The sequence below is a fragment of the Pongo pygmaeus genome, chromosome 4 (assembly GCF_028885625.2).
Source record: "Pongo pygmaeus isolate AG05252 chromosome 4, NHGRI_mPonPyg2-v2.0_pri, whole genome shotgun sequence".
Classification (NCBI taxonomy): domain Eukaryota; kingdom Metazoa; phylum Chordata; class Mammalia; order Primates; family Hominidae; genus Pongo; species Pongo pygmaeus.
Genome location: NC_072377.2, coordinates 101,578,255 through 101,592,406, shown reverse-complemented (window position 1 = coordinate 101,592,406; position 14,152 = coordinate 101,578,255). Strand labels below are relative to the sequence as shown.

General features: G+C 36.8%; 1 long non-coding RNA gene across 5 annotated transcripts in view; it reads right to left on the bottom strand.

Moving 5' to 3' along the window:
- LOC129036929 (uncharacterized) overlaps positions 1-14,152 on the bottom strand; it is an 806,216-nt gene that overhangs the window by 324,471 nt on the left and 467,593 nt on the right. The window lies entirely within an intron of this gene.

Genomic DNA, 14,152 nt, shown 5'->3' with positions numbered 1-14,152 from the left:
CAAAAAACCAATTTTTACCCTACAAATAAACAAATTAAAATTTTTTATATGGAAGAATAATATGGCTATGACAGCCAGACAATTATTCTCAACAATAAAGAACTATCAATACTGAGAAAAACTATTTAACGATTTATGACTGTTTATGATTCCATAGGACATTATCTGAAACCTACAGCAAACACTTAGAGCCTAGAGCAACAGTACACAATTTGTGAAATTTGATTATATTTACAAATATAATATGTATTTTTATTCAATAACAGCTTCACTGCTCCCTGATTCTCCTCCCACCTCTTGAGCCATTCAATTTCAAGTTTTGTTTTGTTTTGTTTTGTTTTTTTCTTTCTTTTTTGAGACAGAGTCTTGCTCTGTTGCCAGGCTGCAGTGCAGTGGTGCAATCTTGGCTCATTGCAAACTGCCTCCCAGGTTCAAGCGATTTTCCTGCCTTGGCCTCCAAAGTAGCTGGGACTACAAGCACATACCACCATGCCCAGCTAATTTTTTTGTATTTTTAGTAGAGACGGGGTTTCACCATGTTGGCCAGGATGGTCTCAATCTCTTAACCTCGTGATCCGCCCACCTCAGCCTCCCAAAGTGCTGGAATTACAGGCATGAGCCACTGTGCCCAGCCATTTCAAGTTCTTTAATGGCTTTTCTTCTTCTTTTCAGTGCCCAAATATTGTTGTCTTTTAGAGTTCAGTCCTTGATTGTCTTTTATTTTCGCTCCACTCAGTTACACTGGAGGATGTTGTAAATGTTGTAGTTTTAAATAACATCACTATACTTATGATTTATCAATTAAGGTATCCATATCATTTCTTACCTGTAGTATTGCAATACACTCGTAACCAGTCATAGCCACCTTCCTTCACATTGTCAATTCTGCCACATAAATGTCTTTACTTATATGTAAATGTAATCATGTCACTTCATCGCTTATAAATATTTCCAATCCTAGTCTACTATTTGTAATTTTTAAAAATATATAAATTAGAAAAACTCTCAAACATACACAAAAGTAGAGAGAATAGTAAGACAAACACTCATGTGCCCATTGCTCTAATTCTATAATTATCAACATTTTGTCATGTTTGCCTATGCTTCTTTTATTTTTAAATTTCTTATTACTAAAGTACTTTTAAGCAAATCCCTAAATACTCCAAAATGCATTTCTTTAAAAAGTTTTTTTCATATGTTTGGGTTTTTTAATGTGATTTTGAAAAATGCATGTATATATGTGAATTAATCAAGTTTGTCTAGTTGAAACTATTTGGTTGATGTATTAAGATTATTTAAGTTTTTCTATCTTTTATAAAAATAAAATCCAACCTAACTCATATTCTCAAAATCTAGCTTTTATTTAAATGTATGCCCTCACCTCCTGATACTCCTCCTAAAATATTCTATACCACATCCCCAACTATTTGCTATTTATCATATTATCTTTCACGCATAAGGCTTTTCACAAAAGCTTCCTTTGCCTAAACTGGCCTGGCCTTTCTTCCTCTCCCTATTCCATTATTAATTGTTCATCCACTAATCTTTCAAATTTTTCCATAGCACATGGCACACCATAATATTTGGTGGGAAGACATCAGTCAAAAGTCCAAAAGGATTAAAATAATGAGACACCACTACACACCTATTAGAATAGCTAAAATCCAAAACACTGACAACATCAAATGCTGGTTAGGATGTGGAGCAACAGGAACTCTCATGAGTAGTAGTAATGAAAAATCATACAGTAACTTCAGAACACAATTTTCGTGTTGTTTACAAAACTAAATCTTATTGCATAATCAAGCAATCATGTGCCTTGGTATTTAACCAAATGATTTAAAAACTTATGTCTACAAATATACCTGAACATGAATGTTTACAATAGCTTTATTCATAACTGCCAAAACTTGGAAGCAAATAAAATGTTCTTCAGTAGGTGAATAGATAAATAAACTGTGGTATATCCAGAAAAAAATATAATTAAGCAATAAAAAGAAAGAAGCTATCTAGCCACAAAAAAGAAGGAACCTTAAAAGCACATTACTAAGCGAGAGAAGCCAATCCAGAAAGACTACACACATATGATTCCAATTATATGACATTCTAGAAAAAGCAAAACTATGGAAATAGTAAAAAGATCATTGGTTGCCAAAGGTTGGGGTGGAGGGAGGGAAAAGTAGAAGGGGCACAGAAGATTCTTATGGCAGTGAAGATATTCTGTATGATTCTATAATGATGTATACATGTAACACAAAGAATGGACCCTAATGCAAACTATGGACTTTGGGTGATAATGATGTATCAATGTTGGTTCATAGGTTTTAGAAAATGTGCCTGATGTAAGATGTTGATAGTAGGGGAGGCTGTGCATGTATGGGTACAGGAGATTACAGGAAATTACTGTACTTTCCACTCAATATTGCTGTGAACCTATAACTGCTCTAAAAATAAATTATATATATTTTTAAAAGTTCAAAACATCTACAGGTTGTTAGAATTCACAAAATGCTTCATAATATTTCATGAACATTTTATAATATTCATATCAAAATACATGAAATCATGAACTGATATCACTAGACAATGCACTTATACAGATCAGAGATCATATCATTCTACTATCTTTGATTCTTCAGGGCCTAGCACATTCCTTGGGGCATGGTTCATACTCAACAGATATTTAGCAAATACAGAATCCTAACTGAGACAAACTCTATAACATAATTAAATTCCTGTAAAATAAATATGAAAAAAAACAAATACTGTTCATTTGCAACGGCTTTGCCCTGCTTCTAGATTTTAATTATGTTATACTTACATAATCAAATACGTGAAACAAGGTTAAAAACTGAATGGTAAAATTGAAAAAAGAGACAGATGGATTCAGTTTTCACATTGACACTTTCTGTTGATAACCTTATCCATAAACTTATTCCTTGGAAATATGTTGGCCATCATGTCAGCACAATTCAAATGTCTTACACATATTGTTATGCACCCAAAACCCTAATATTTTCTTGTGGGAGTGGATGCTGTTTTTTAATGAAGAAACTGAGTCTCTGTGAGTGTAATTGAGTCGTCCAGAGTCATTAATGTCAGTAGTAAGCAAACATTCAAGCAATCCTTTACATTCTCCTTTGGTTTTCTATTTGCTAAGCAAGATAGCCCCACACTTACAGCTGGCAAATTGAAATGTACAGTAATTAAGTGTTTTACTTTAGGTCAGAGCAGAAGACCATGAGATTGGCATGTAAACTTGAAGGGTCTGACATGAGCACTTCTCTGTAGGCATCAACAATTATGTAGGTCAATATCACAGATGAAATCACTTTCATATTAACCATGGTGTGGTTTCCTAAGGGAACAGAAGAAAGCAGTTCTTTACAAGAAAGATATCTAATACCCATTAGCAATCTTTGTGAAATGCTTTTTAAAGTTATATATTTCCACTGTAATTTATCTTCTTGCATGTAAATGAATACCAATAGAAAGAAGAATTTCCATTAAAGAAGAAAACTAATTCAAAGAGCCAAAAAGTCTCTGCCTAAGAATAAACAGAATAGAGAAAAAGTAACAGGATAGGGAAGATAGTTGTTTCCTTCTTCCCAAAACTATACTCAATAAGAGATTGACTTCAGTTTTAGAGATTTTAAGGCTAGGATTCATATATAGCTTTCTATGAATCCTGAGAGTCAGGAAGCCTGAGCCTGGATGCGAAGAGCCAACCCATGTAATGCAGAAAAGCCAAGCAGGAATGAACCTTCATCACCTACAGCCAAGAACAGAGCCCTTACTAACTCTTGGAGAATAGCACAATATTTCTTTGGATCTTCCAAGTTTTCTGGTCTCAGAATTATTTTTGCCAGACTTTTGATAATCAAGGTTAGTAATAAATAAGCATGACTCTCATTTCTACTACCAGTCGTCAACATAAGGCTACCCTCCAACTCCCTACTTCCCTCTTCACTGTGCTATATATATCCTTATGCTTTCACAACTATTGATCCTACTTTTGACTCTTGACACCATATCTGTGGAGATTCTTTCCATTTTTATAGTCCTAACTTCTCAACACTCTACTTTCTATACTCCTATATCCATTCCTCCACAAAATTCTTGTCCTTTTCAAATCTGTTTCTGTTACCCATTCCCAGAGCTACACAGAGGATTAATTCATAACCCTGGTCAATTCAACATTTTATCAACTACTCCAAACTCTGGTCACAGTGCTGTATTCTTTAGCCCTCTCAAGTCTTTTCTTCCACCTCATCTGGTGTTTAACTTCAGAAAGGAATTCAAGACATTGAATCCTCCATTTATAAACCATTTGCTTTTTATTTTTCTTTACCCTGCATGGACACTAGAGATAAATTTCCTGAGCCATACCACACTATTACTAGTCTCATTTAATTCATAATTCTTTTTTCCTCCATTTTCCTACCTGGTAAAACCCTAACCCTGAACCAATGCTTCAAACATCCCTCTCTGTTCTCACACCAAGAGGTTGAGTACTTGAGAATATCATGCAACAGTGCATATTTGTGACAGTACAAACTCATTCTCCAACCGCAGTAAAATCAGTTCTCTCTTCTAATATCTTCAGTCATTATCTCAAATCCCTTCCATCCCCATTAAACCCCATAATCAACCCTTGCTCTGTACACTGACAAAATATAATCTTGCAACCTATTAAGGTAATCTAGTAAAATCTCTGTTAAGTCACTATTAATTCCTATGATGTCCATAGTCACAACTACCAACTTACCAACTTTGTAGCCTTAAAGAGAAACATCCTCATATTATGCGAAGTCAACACTCTATCTATGCTTCAATTGATCTCCTCTTGCTTGTCATTAATTTTTGTCTTGAAATCCTTTATTTCTAAATTATTCTCCCCACTGTCACTTCTTCTAGCCTAAAAACATGCCCAAGCCTCTTCCAATCCATATGGAGCTAGATTGGACACTGCCAGCCTTTCTTCTTTCTAAGCACCCAAATTTCACAGAGGGGTAAATTCTGTTTTCTAACTCCACTTCCTTAGAGACCACTCAACACACAGGAATCCAGCATCTACCGCCAACATTCTACTCAAATTTCTCTTGCCGAAGTCATCAAGGACCACATAGAATAAAATGAATACTTACTTTCTAGGGTATGGTAGATGCATTTAACACTGTTGATCACACCATCTTTCCTGGATCTCTCGTAAGTGTTATCTCTTTGATACTGTTTCCTGGTGCTTTCTCTCTTTCTCTCTCTCTCATCTTTATCTCTATCTCTGTCTCTATCTACCTTTATCTCAGTCTCTATCTCTATATATCTCTCCCCTGGGGTTTTCGTCCATTCTCTTTCTGGACAGTAGCAACTTCTCTACTCTCAGTGTTTTAGTACCACTGTATACTGTTGCGTTCCAAGCCTGTCTTTTCAACCCAGATCTCTTCCAAGCATCAGACTCACATATGCAACTTTTCGTTAAACATTTCTAGTTAGATATTCTCTAAATTGTTATGCCTAAAACTGAACCTACCTCTTTCCCAAAATTGTTTACCTCCACCTGAATTCTCTTTGGCTCAATCTGTAGGTTATCCTTGATATTATCTACCCTTTCCACATTCTCTCCTAATGTATATTCATTGCATCCAATAGACAAATCCTTCTGAAATTACTTTCCACATGTTCTTCATCTGCATCCCTCATCTCCATTTCAACTACCACTGCCCCATTTCAAGCACATATCATCTCTGCACAGATAATTGCAATGACTACCTAAATAGTTTTCTGATTCCAATCAGATTTGCCTCAAATCTCCACATACCTATAAAGGTGAGCAATCTTTCTGAAAAGCAGAACTTACCATGCAACTTCCCTGATTAAAGCCCTCCAGTTGTTTACATACCAACAGTAAAAGTCTCCTAGCATAACATATAAGGACACAGAAGATACTGCATGTTGATTTAAGTTCCCTACATATTTGGATATTAGGCCTTTGTCAGATGCATAGTTTGTGATATCCCACTCTGTAGGTTGTCTGTTTGCTCTGTTGATAATTTATTTTGCTGCATAGGGCTTGTTAGTTTACTTAGGTCCCATTTGTCTATTTTTGTTTTAGTTGCAATTGCTTTTGGGGACGTATTCAAAAATTCTTTGCTAAGTTCAATGTTAAGAAGAGTATTTCTTAAGTTTTATTCCAGGATTTTTGTAGTTTGAGGTCTTACATTTAAATCTTTAATCCACTTTGAGTTAATTTTGTATATGGTGAAAGATAGAGGTCAGTTTCAATCTTCTACACATGGCTAGCAAGTTATTCCAGCACCATTTATTGAACAGGGAGCCCTTCCCCCATTGCTTGTTTTTATTGGTCTTGTTGAAGGTCAGAGGGTTGTAGGTGTGTGGTTTTATTTCTGACTTTCCCATTCTGTTTCATTGGTCTATGTGTCTATTTTTGTACCAGTACCAAGCTGTTTTGGTTACTGTGGCTTAACTGTATTTAAAAATGGGCAAATACATGAACAGACATTTTTCAAATAAAAACATACAAGTGGCCAATAAGCATATGAAAAAATGCCCAGCATCAGTAATCATCAGAGAAGTGCAAATCAGAATCATAATGAGATACCATCTGACACCAGTCAGAATGACTATTAATAAAAAGTCAAAAAACAAGATACTGGCTAGGCTATAAAGAAAATGGAACACTTATGCACTGTTGGTGGAAATGTAAATTAGTCCATCCACTGTGGAAAGCAGTCTGGAGATATCTTAAATAACTTAAAACAGAGCTACAGTTTGACCCAGCTGTCTCATTACTAGGTATATACCCCCAAAGAAAGTAAGTCATCCTACCAAAAAGACATATGCACTCATATATTCATCACTGCTCTATTCACAATGGCAGAAACATGGAATCAACCCAGGTGCCCATCAATGGTAGAATGGATAAGGAAAATGTGGTGCATATGCACCATGGAATACTACACAGCCACGACAAAAAGAAATCATGTCCTTTGCAGCAAAGTAGATGAAGCTGGAGACCATAATCCTAAGCAAATTAACATAGGAACAGAAAACCAAAGATTACATGATTTCACTTATAAGTGGGAGATACATATTGAGAACGCTTGGACATAAATATAAATGAATAGACACTATGGACTACTAGAGGGTATAGGGAGGTGGATGTGGGTTAGAAAGCTATGTATCAGGTACTATGCTCACACTTTGAGTGACAGGATCTGCACTCCAAACCTCAGCATCATGCAATATTCCTGTGTAACAAATCTGCATATGTACCCCGTATCTAAAATAAAATAAAAGTTGAATTTTTTAAAGAAAAAGATATTGCAGGATTGAACTCCTGCTTAACTCTTCTTTATTATCTTCCATTATTTTCTTCGATCCACTTGATGCTGAAGTAATACCAAACTTCTTGCCATTGCTCACCATATCCTTTGTTCTTTCTGTACCTCTGCCCTGGATGTTCCTGACATCTGGAAGGCCTGCTTTGTCAGGCCAATTTCCAGCTCAGACACACTCCCTTCATGAATCTTTCCTTGAACTCCCCTACTTGAGTCAGACACAACTCAGTTGAACCTCCCACACCATCTCAACCCTGGAACTAATTTTGTCAGTTGGGAAATTTCCTAGGGGAGATGTCCACTCACCAGTAACCTTTCTCAACTACCAAAGATGCTTCAAAATAATATTCCCTCTGGCAAAAGAGTGCTTTGGAGATATTGTTTATGAGCCTTAATTATAAAGTAGGGAGCAAAATGTGTTTGTGTAGGGGTATATAAATAGAAAAATATGCCTAAATTCCTCTCTATAAACCAATGAAGTGATGGCAGTGAGATCATCAGCTACTTATAATCTGAAGTTAAAACACATGTTCAGAAATGGGATTTTACACAAAATAAAATTATTTGTGATACTACATAAAATTCATATTTCAATATAGTGACTTAGAGTACAGGAAAGCATGGATGACCCTTGTAGGATGTGGCTGCTGCCCAGATATGCACTGATTATTTTAGCTCTATCTAGTTTAGTAGGCAAAATTAGAACAAGCTGCCAAGGAAGCTCTGCACAAATGACTTCAACATTATTGTGCAAAGAATCAACCTGTTACCCCAGTATCCAAGGAGGCCCCAGATGGCTAAAGACATTTTCACTCCCACATGAGACTTTTGCTGGTGCAGGCAAGAACCCCTCTCTCCCACAGTGAGTCCTTCTCCTGTCTTCCTTCTCTGTTTCTTCTGGCTACGTTTAAAAGGTACACGGGAGAAAAGGTTGCTATAAAACACGTTAGACACGCACAGCTGCTTGCTCCCTTTTCACTTGTGGTTCTGTTTCTATCATGCCTTTTAGTAAAATAAGCCACATATTTCCTTTTACAAGCTAGATTACAAAGACATTTCTGAGTGCTATAAACAAAATGTAGTGGCAAGCAGAGCATTTAGTGAAAGGGGATGTTAGGCAGCAATCCCCACATAAACTCCAAGTACTCCAGAATCAATTAATTTAGCAAGAAACTGCTTTAAAATGCAAATGCTCTCCAGGGATATTAAACATATCCATTGTTTTTCATAGAACCCACAGCTCTTAGAATTATTTATTTGTTTGTTTGCTTATTTGTCATCTCGTTCCTGCCTTTTCCACTAAAAATCAGGTTCTAAGGTTTCAGCAACCTCATCTGTCTTTTTCCTCAACTGTACCCACAATACATATATTTAAGTGACTGAATGAATCCTTAACTTATGTGGAGTGACTCTTAGCTTCATGTAGGAGAGTCTTGTTGTTAATAAAGAGTTAGAGATAGAGGGTAAGAGATTTTAGAGAGTAGAAAATGTTACAGGAGGATATCCACAGTTGATACTGTGTAGTGGTGAGGATCCTGGTAGGCAAGAATGCTGGAAGTTTTTCCATTAGACTGCATGATTCTTGGGTGCAGACAGTAATCTAAGAACTTGATCTAAAATAAAGGTGAGTGTCATGAATAAACTGGAAAGCATTTTTGGACAGCATTTTACTGACCAAAAAAACACCATAAAGTAATTGGTGTACGCGTGCGTGTGTATACCACATACTTTGTCCACTTTGCAATATTTTCTAAGATCTTGTTGTTGCCTGTGCAAAACTAAAAGTCATCTTAGTGTCATTGCACTAGACTATTATTGCTTGGAAGAGCAAACACACATAATAAAGAATAATATAGAATGATAATAAAAATGGAGACTCTTGACATATGCTAATATCATGGTCTAAGACACTTAGTACATTTCAAACCTCTACACTTGGAAGTCCAGAAAACAAGAAGCAGAGTTTGCTAAGAAGGTCTGTGTCTTAAAATCAACTGCCTGAAAATAATCTTTAGTTGAGAAGAATCTCAATTCAAAAAAGAATAGAGGCTTAGTGTAAAAATTTGCACCTGAAGTTAGTGGTAAAGCCAAACTTTGCAGGGTTTAAATCATGTGGTAATGCTGCAGCCAAGCAACTATGGGTCCAAGAAATTAAATTACAATCCTGTATTGGTTCTACAAGGTGATAACTAATGTAACAGCTGTTTCTTCCTTAAGACTGTTAATATGAAGATAGAATGTTTTCATTTTCTCATTTTAAATATTGATTTTTGTTCACCTTACTAGTCAGGCATACCAGACTCATTTGCTATTTGATGTATTTTGTACTGTTGTAAATATATCTACTTCAATAAATTATATGGTTTTGATTAACTCTCCCAGGTATCACACAATGAGACTGTTTGAGTAGCTTGCCAGCATCTTCCACTCTCTGCCCATTAAATATATGACATTACAACAGGAAGAAAACACCACTAGCCTCCATAACACCCTTCTGTTTTGAACATTTAGAATGACTGCACCATGTGTGTAAGTGCTCTTTCCACTGCGGCCAAAATAGAAAAGACGTTTCTCAGGGACATTTCCAGTTATACAAATTAACAGATGAATTGTTTAATATAAAGTGAATAAAATGCCCTAAGATTATGGCTATAAAATAAAAGAGATATCCCCCGTGATCTATTTACATTAAAAACACAGTCAACGATTTAAAAAGAAAAAGATGGCAAATTCCTTAGATTTTAGAAAGAAAAATTGAAAAGTTTACCTAAATCATCTGTAACTATGTAGAATATCACTGTGATTTATTTAAATATTCTATGGTGCTACTGTCTAGTTATACAATGCTGCTTCCTCTTTCTCCTCCTGAAAGTAGAATCCATTTCTCTAACTATAAACAAATAACCCAGCCTTGGCAAAACCTTACTAAACCTTGGGCCACGGCACTCGGCCCTAGTGATTGGGACAAAACCTGAGCACATGATCTGAAGCAGGCCAATTAGAGTCCTTCCCTAGGGTTCAAAGTTTTATTGAAGACATTCTTCTTGATGAAGGATTGCAAAGATATATTCCCACTGATACTAACATCCATGTTTCTTACCACATGAAGAATCCCAAAAATGCCTTTGCCTACAGACCAGCAAAGATAAGGGATGAATGGTGAGTAGTTAATGTCATACAAGTTCCTTACCCTGACCAAAGTAATGCACTTATCCAGGCATGCAACTACCCCATTTCTTATCCATCATTCTCCCTATTTGTTTTAGCCACTTTGAATTGGGCTTCACTTTTCACAAATGGGGCCCTAACTAAAATATCTTTGATATAGTTTAGATTTTTGTGTCCCTACCCAAATCTCATGTTAAATTGTAATCCCCATTGCTGAAGGTGGGGCCTGGTAAGAGGTGTTTGGATCATAAGCATGGGTCCCTCAAGGTTTGGTGCTGTCTTCATGACAGTGAGTGAGTTCTCATGAGATCTGGTCATTGAAAAGTGTGTGGCATCTCCCCCACCCCAACCCTGATATTTCTTTCACCATGTGAAGTACCTGCTCCTGCTTTGCCTTCTGCCATGAGTGAAAACTCCTTGAGGCCTCCCTAGAAGCTGAGCAGGTGCCAGGATCATGCTTACTATAAAGCCTGCAGAATAATGAGCCAATTAAATCTCCTTTCTTTATACATTACCCAGTCTCAGGAATTTCTTTATAGAAATGTGAGAATGGTCTAATACAAACTTATTTTAAAGTACTCCATGAAAGATACATTAATAGAAGTTATTCTTCTTCTTATAAGAAGCATTCAGGTTATGAAGTATAGTGGCGTCAAGGGCTTTGACAAGAGACAGACATGAGTTCAAACCATAGCTCTTGCATTTACAAGCAGTGTGACCTTGAAATTTCCTTAGTTTCCGTTAGTCCCTGTTTCCTCCTCCATAACATGAAGATAATAGCACTGACCATGTAGGAGATTTCTGTGAGATTTAGATAGATGTGTTCATAGCCCACAATAACTAAGTGGTAGCTATTACTATGTTTTCCATTTTACAGATAAAAACACAGGGATTCAAAGATGTCAAGTAACATATTAAGATGACCAAAAATTAAATGGCATGGTCAGAACTGGAATCCATGTCTATTTGTCTTCAAAATTCCTAGTCCTTCAAGTATACCTGGTTGCCACACAGGATAAGGAAGAAATGAGAGGAAGAAGAGGAGATAAAAAGATTTATTTTCTAACCAAGAAGCCACACCTAATTTACTTTAGAATTAAACCACATCTGGTACACATCACTTATGATTTAAGGGACTTATTCTGAAAAATACCTTACATTTTGGTAAATACTGTAAGATGAGTATCATCTACAGGAAAAAAGATTAAAGTTGGAACCAGAGCCTCAATAAAGCCAAGGACAAACAAATGCATGCAACTCATCTAGCGTTTCCATGCTTAACTATTTGAATAAACAAACTGATTTCTGTGTACATCTGGCACTGCAATGTGCACCATGCCTCATCTCTACTTTCACATCTTAAATGTGATAACTCAGAATCCATTGCAATGTTGAAGCCTTCAAAAGAAGACCTCACGATTCATAAAAAAAATGTCACAAAGGGCGAGAAAGGCTGGCGTGACTCAGAGTAGAGAATGGTGGCTTCAGTGAGTACTCACCACAACCTCAACCCCAAGTCTTTTACTTGTGAAGTTAACATATAAGATGTCAAATCATTTCCAAAGGTCATTTAGGTACAATTATACTTGAATTATTAACCTGAATGAGATTTACTCTCTCAGCCCTTCTCTGTGTCTTCCTCAATGTCTCCTGCTGCTGCCCCTATCACAAGACCATATATATATTATTCTACTACACAAACACTCAGAAACCAGATAGTGAGAGAGATTCTCATCAATGGCTCAATAAATATAACAGCATCACAATGCTTCACAAACAAAACTGTCCAAAGTGGAATTATCAATTGGTGAAGACAACATGGTTGCTAGTCATCCCTTTATCACCAACAAAGGACCAGCAGGTGGTCGAACTGTTGTCTTCTTGCTTAATTAAACCAGAATGTAACAAGTCATTATTAGAAGTCATTAACTTAGGAAACAATATAATAAATAAGGTTTCAGTATTTTGATTCTATACAACTCTGACGATTCGAATATTTATCATAATAAAAAGGAAGATAAATAGCATGGAAATGACTTGATTGGCATTATAAGGGAGTGTTTTCCAAGTCAGGACCCCTTTTGATAAAACAGTCCAACTCTTCAAGAGAAAAATTCTTGGTACAACACTAAATAGGGAAAAGTGGATGCAGGCGTATCTCCTTCTAATACCCCTGAGTGGCCTTATCCTTTTAGAGTTTCTACTTTGATTACTATTGCCTCTATCACTGTTGGCTCTCAATGGGATGTGGCTCTACTTTATAAATCTAGCTTTTCATTATTTCCCATTATCCCAGCAAGAGGGGCTAGAATTGTCAAAAGGAACATTATAAACTATTAAGGAATAAAAAAATACACTAAGAAAATACAAAAAGCATTTGTCACAGAATTCAGAATGGGGCATTTTCCTTGTTTCTCACATTTCAGCCAAAGTTTCAAAACTGAAAGCAATAAAAGATGTTTCTACATTCTAAAGGGAGACCACAAGAAACCACCAGATACTAACCCCATCTCTTCAACAGATTGCTATGAAGTGGCCAAACTTGTTCTCCACTTTCACTTTCATCCAAGGGATTATTTAAAAGAAGTGTCATGTTAGCCAGGTATGGTGATGCACACCTGTAGTCCCGGCTACTTGGGAGCTGAGGCAGGAGGATTGCTTGAGGCTGCAGAGATCACACCACTGAACTCTGGCTTGGGTGACCAAGCAAGGCTCCATCTCTAAAACAAAATTAACATTTTTTTTTTAAAAGAAGTGCCATGTCTTGTTCTCTCAAGTTGCTGTGCACTGGTTGCTTTTTAACTCTTTTCCCTACAAATGAAAGGAGTGACACCAAGAAAAAACACTGTGGATTTTAGAGGCACCCATATGAATAAATAGGTGTCTCAGCTCCCTGGTGGACAGTTCCTCAACTGTGACAATCACTAGGCTCAATCCAACCAGCATAGGAGAAATAGTCATGTTTCCTCCAGAGTCTGGGGATATATTAGAACCAAGAGGCAAGAATACATTTATTTTGGGAGGCTGAGGCAGGTGGATCACCTGAGGTCAGGAGTTCGAGACCAGCCTGGCCAACATGGTAAAACCCCGTTTTTACAAAAAATATAAAAATTAACCAGGTGTGGTGGTGCATAGCTGTAGTCCCAGATACTTGGGAAGCTGAAGCAGAAGAATTGCTTGAATCCAGGAGGTGGAGGTTGCAGTGAGCCGCGATCATGCCACTGCGCTTCAGCCTGGGCGACTGAGTGAAACTCTGACTCAAAAAAAAAAAAAAAAAAACCAAGAATACGTTTATTTCATGAGTAATTCTGGCTGCAGCAGAATGTCTGGATCACTCCAGATTTTTAGGACAGGAAGAAAGGGCAGTAGTGGGACAAGTCCTCCTGGTGGGGCAAAGATGCACACATTTCCTGAAGATAAAGTGGACACCACAGAAAACAACAAATTTGAGCCTTTTTTGAGACACTTTCACTCTGTCACCCAGGCTAAAGTGCAGTGGTGTAAGTATAGTTCACCATAGCCTGGAACTCCTGGGCTCAAGCAATCCCCTGCCTTAGCCTCCTGAGTAGCTGAGACTTCAGGTGCATGCCACCATGCCCAGCTAATAAATAAATAAATAAATAAAT